The sequence below is a fragment of the Dermacentor silvarum genome, chromosome 1, assembly GCF_013339745.2.
Source record: "Dermacentor silvarum isolate Dsil-2018 chromosome 1, BIME_Dsil_1.4, whole genome shotgun sequence".
Taxonomy (NCBI): Eukaryota; Metazoa; Arthropoda; class Arachnida; order Ixodida; family Ixodidae; genus Dermacentor; species Dermacentor silvarum.
The window spans coordinates 334,224,621-334,230,620 of record NC_051154.1 but is presented as its reverse complement, the minus strand read 5'-3'; positions in this window follow the sequence as shown (position 1 = coordinate 334,230,620).

Genomic DNA, 6,000 nt, shown 5'->3' with positions numbered 1-6,000 from the left:
CGACAGAATCGCCTACTGTTGTTCCGCGATCGGTTTGTGTTTTATCATGTAATTTACCTTTTGTGGCCCTTGTACGCCCATAAACAACCATTTCGTCGAACACAGTGATTGACGACTGTTTTCTGTAAGCGTGCACTACTACGTGACACTATTCTTGTCATCCGCTTTCGAGAAATTTGACAATAAATGGTCTAGACCCTGTGTCGTCCCACACGGCCGAAAACACTTCGAGGCGTATTTCGAAGTCACCGAGATTTCGTGAAAATACCGACGCGGCAGCAATATGGCAATGTACTACACGTAGTTCCATCTCATCTCAGCGTTCAAACATGAAATGCAGTTTTTTAACCACAGCTTACATGAGGAGATGATGGATTGTAGTCAATTTATTTTCACGTACATGGAGGCGAGCTTTTGGCATCTTTCCATGGTATAGCGCCCACCGACGCCGCAACGCGGGGCCCTTTGGTCGGCGCTCTCAGCCGGTGCCTTAGCGCCGGCTGTCAAAGAAGTGAAAAAATTAAGAAGCACAGCGCGTGCTCGAGGCGCAAGCTCGGCACGCCCAGTGTCGTTCTAGAAGCTAGCCACGCTGGTCGTCGCAGCCGCCGCTCGGCTCACCACCTTCGCCATTTTGAGTAGGGACGACGGCACGGCTCGTACGGCCGCTGTCACGTCATCCTACAGTGGTGCTACACTATTGAAATTTTAAAAATTGTTTTTCAAGTTCATGACATAACAGTAGGCAATAAAAACTACCGTGAAGAGCGATTATGTCCCGTTGTTGTGTCCGGGTCTCAGGAGGCTATTGGTGCATGCGAGTAACTTTCTATTTGCAGATCTGAAGCGCAGTATCCTGACTGCGCATTTGAAGACCGAAGTGGAAAGCGCCGTATGTGTTGCACTTGTAATAGACGAGCACCAAAGTGGCAGTTAAACATGTCTGGAGTATGTCCGGTGCTGCTTGAAAAAAATTCGTCTAGGAGCGTTGCTTTGGATTCTTTTTATCTCCAGATAATGTGCCGCCGGCAATGTTCAAATTCTTATAATATACTTAGTTTGATGTGAGATTTAAATTGCACACTTTATTTCGTCGCAAGATTATCCGACACCACATTTTAATTTCAAAAAATCAAAGGTAACGTTAATGTAACGACACGTTACAATGTTAGAAATGTAACTGGAACGCGTTCCATTCGCCTTAAAGTATCTTGTAACGGGAACTCGTTCCAAGATTGGGAAGGAACGAGGAACGAGCTTTCGTTCCTGTTTTAGAGGAACGTGTACAACGCTGCTTTGGTGAAATGTTTTTTCCGCACGTTCCGCCTCCGTGCAAGTTCACCCCTGCGTTCTAACGGCGCTTCGGCGAGGCCAAATGAAAACGCGCTAAACGTCTGAACGCACTCGCTTGCCCACGAGTTCGTAACTCGAAGGAGCGCTCCGCGGCGTTCAATTGGACATAAATACAAGGGGTCAGGCAAGGAGACACCCGAAAGGCGAAGCACCAATGGCGATAGCAACTTAGTAGAGAGCTATACGGAGTAAGGATAGTAGTTTTATCAGCTGTATAAACTTGGAGATGCAGCAGCACCCGCAACGCGCAGAACTGTTGTCGACGCCGTCGCCGTTTTGCCCGCGTTCGCACCGAACGCGCGCGGCGTTGGTGACTGTTGCCAGGGCCTCTGGGGGCGGCTCGGAGGTTTTCGACGAGATCAGAACGGGAAACTCGTGGAGCAGCGTCGGAAGTCTTTGCCACCTTCTCGCCTCGCAACGTTTTATATAAGTACACATTTGGTGCCACAGCTAAAAGGTCTAGTTTGCAGCGGAGAAGTGGAGAGGGTGTGGAGCTTGGCCTTCTTTTTAGGCCGCGCGGCAGCACAGGCTGTCGCGTGGAGGGCATCTTGCTCCTTAAATCGCTCGTCAATTTGGCGAGCAAATTCGTCTAGACGGATAGTGAGGTTGGAGAATTGTTGGGTGAAGGCTTGGATGGCCGTCTGCACCACGGCCTGAATTTTGGCCTCCACGAGTTGTTCGAATTGTGGGGATAGGGCCGGGGTTGCCGCGGCCGATGTTGGTGTGGCCGAGGAGGTAGTGGGAGTTGCAGCCCTCTTCTTGGCCGGCTGTTCGCGAGTAGGAGGAGAAGGTAGTAGGGGAGGGAGTTTATGAGCGGCCGAGATCATTGTCGCCGGGGTAGGGGTGAGGACCTGCAGGAAGGCATGCAGCTGCGACTGAAGGCGTTGGTTGGTGTTGTGGAGGGAGGCGAGCTGTGCGCGGACATGCAACATTTTCTAGAGGGGGTTGGCGGAGTCCTGGCAGACTACGTCTGCCCAGCTCACCTCACTGGTGTGGCGGCCGGGTTCCTGTGCAGGTGGTTTTTGGGGGACTGGAACTGGGGGTTGCCTGAGTCCGGTCCAGGAGTGGGATCAGGCCATAGGCTTGGTACGGTTGGAGGGCTGTTTCAGGAGATGGCTACGGTTTCAGGCTGTTTCAGATGTAGCACCTATATAGTACAGAGGAGTAGTAGATGTGCTTGGGCACCCAGTCTTGTTCGAAAAGTCTTGTTCGAGGTAGTGGTGTCGGCGTTGTGGGTCGGGAGTGTTGATGAGGACGACGTGTTGGAGGGTGTTGATGATTACGGTGTCTGGCTTGGCCTCTTGGTGTCCGAGGCGGGCTGCTTGCAGAATCCCATCGCGAAGCGCAACGCCGTTCACGGTCCGAAGGTTGAGGCCGCCACGGGGACGGAGGATGATTTTATGATCGTTGATGGGTAGCTTGGGGTGGCGTAGGGCAGAGAGTTGGGGCGGCCGGGGCCGGCTCCTCGCCAGAGCTTGAGGCGTAGATGGCTGCATACATTTTCGGCAGCGACGGAATTCGGAGTAGCGGTGGAGCGGGAGTTGCGAGTCGAGCTAGGATGAGTTGGCTAGGATGAGTTTATCCGGTCGTAGGGGACAAAGTCGGGTCTCCTCCGCGCCCCGCAGGCCCGGTTTCGATTCCCGCCCAGATCAAAATTTACCTATTTTTCTTTTCAAAGGGATTAGTTTACTTTGTTTACATGAACCTGCCTGCTAAATTTGTCATCAATTCGAGCATTTTTTACGCGTTTTTACTCTTTGCCGTCGGCCATTTTTGGTAGCGTCATTCGGTCACGCCGCCGACTACAACTACGGGTTTTCGCGTAATGGGGCATATAATGCTTTCGCATTAAAAAAGTGGAAAGGAATCGGCCCCAACACGGAGCCTTGCGGCACACCAGACGTAGCAGCAACATCATCTGAGCAACTCCCATTCAAAACAACTCTTCGACTTATACCTGTGTCACACGGGTACATTTGGAAGGCCTTCCAGTCGACGGCCTTCGAAACGCCACAACTCTATCGACTCGAAGGAGTTGTCGCGCTGCTACACGGCACTTTTGAAAGGCCGTTGAGTGGTTCAGGCGTTTCTCGCAAAATTGTGTGGCGCTGCGGATCTTTATTTTCGTTTTCATGTAACCAAAAGTTAAAGAACATTAAAACCACTTAAAAACGCTATAATTTATTTTATGTTGCGAAATGGCGGCGATATGACGGAATCCGGCAACACATGGAGTAGAGGGAGAGTGTACTAGACAACATGGAGGAAGGAATGAACACAAGCACGTCGCTGTTGTCGAGAGTATGTGCAGTTCGCACATATGAAGTGGCGAAAATAGTTTATTGAATAATTAATAACACTCATGTATAGTATTTTTAGAGCATTTTGGTTGGATTTGTTCTTTCTAACCGTGAGTACGAGCACACTGTGAACGAGACGGCATGTTCGCGCTGTTTCCGCTTCCGTTGCTCAAAGGCCATCCAGATTTCAATAGAGTTGTAGGGTGCTCCGTTGACTCGATAGACTATTGACTCGGCGGCCTTCGAAACCGCACGTGTAGCAGCTCGAACTTGACCTTTGAGTCAACTGACTATCGGTTGGAAGGCCTTCCAAACGCCCGTGTGACACGGGTATTACTTACTTAACAACACGGAGTTACAGCCTGTATATTCATAAAAGTATTCACGTGTTCATAGTACCGCTAATCTTACCTGGTCAACCTATTACCGCTAATCTTACCTGGCATATCGACATTAGTAACACTGCGGATCGAACGTTGGGTTATTGGCTCCTGTACACTTATAATGCCACCATCCTCTCTCATGTTACTATAGAAAACACTAATAGGAACAAAATTTGAGTATACATCCAATGTGTGAAATTCCATTGTATTTATTACCTCATTAGAACTCAAATTTACTCCACTCGTTTTATATGTTCAACTTATGATCGAATAGCTACTCTAACCCCAAATAAAGCTAAAGTTGAATTTGTAACCCGTAAACTGATACAGTCGAACCCGGATATATCGAATCTGAAGGGGATCACAAGAAGTTCGTTATATAGGTAATTCGGTATATAAAATAATAGGCCCTCAGGTAAGCGGTGGCTTACCGGTTAGTGCATCTGAGAGCCGCTAACTTACTGCACGCAACATGGGGGAAAAAGCAAGCACACTTTATTTACCCGCAAAAAAAAAAAATGCTGGTTCACTTTCAACTTCATTGAAAAGTCCAAGCTGATTCTTTCTTTACACTTGTAGCGGCCATCGCTTGCGGAAAATAAACTCGTGAATAGGCACTCAACCCACACTACGACGCCTCCAAAATCGGATAGAAGGAATGTTGACGTCCGAGGTAGCATGAGGGCTAGCTGAACAGCCTGACGGGGCTCAACTGACTGCACTATCTCTTCTCCACCTCCAGGTGCCAGAATACCTCAAAGTGTACAAAGGAGTGCACTATGAGGTCTTCTGCGTGGCGCCGCGTTCGATATATCGAATGTGCTGGTGAACGAGCGTTCTTTATACGCGTGCACCAGCCCGATACATTTGCATGGAATTTTCAAGGGGATTTTACAGCTGTTCGATATACAGAATAATTCGTTATAAGTTGGCTTGATATATCCGCGTACGACTGTATCTCCGTCACCATATATATGGCATCGTATTGATCAGCTGTACAAAATACGTATCAGATTTAGTCACATTAACTTCCTTCAGCTCTTTCTGGCCTCACACAGCCCTTGAATGGTATCGCCTCCCCAAAGAAATCATAAAGAGTACAAATAAACGCAAGTTTCATGCAACATCAACTACCGTACGTTGTGTAATCTGAATTTGTTAATTACTTACTATGTTCCTTTTAAATTCTTTGTAAGGTCAGGTAATATGGTATAATTGTAAAGCTGCCTTCGTCGTGCGCACTGAACTTTTTTCCACGTACCACCAGCTAAAATTATATGATTAGAAACTTACTTTTTAATCATTGCATTATTTGTTTAGCCTGCTCAACCCACTTCCTTCCGTAATGCCTTCGAGTGCTGACGGCGCAAATAAATAAATTATTAAACTGTAAAAAATATTTCTTGGATGAGAGGTGGTCACCTCCGGCAATGTTTCATCATCATCATCAGACTATATTTATGTCCATGGCAGGACGAAGGCCTCGCCCAGCGATCTCCAATGACCCCTATCCGGCGATGTATAAAATATGCGCATTATTTAAAGCTACATAGTTTAACACTACGTAGCTAAACTCAGTTATTCTTCTGAAATAACTAGTCAGTTGTTCCTCTTAGCCGCTTATTTTGTCTGTGCATGAAAGTCTCTCGTTTTATTTGCTCAAATGACAACCTAATTAACAAGCTTTTGAAACTTATATCGCTTTGGTAAATAAGTTGCTATGTGTTTTTGGACTCACGCGCTAAAATAAAAAAAAACGTACATTGCTTTATAAATGCAGTGAATGAAATTGCTGCGAAAAGACAAAGCCGTGTAATACATTTGAGCTTTTCATTACATGCCTATAGCCAGGAAGTTTATGCAACCAAATGATTGTGTATTATTACATTCTCAAATTCCTACGGCATTTCCCCTATGTGGAGAAGCCAGTTTAACTTTTAAATGATTCACAATTCGACTTTGTGATG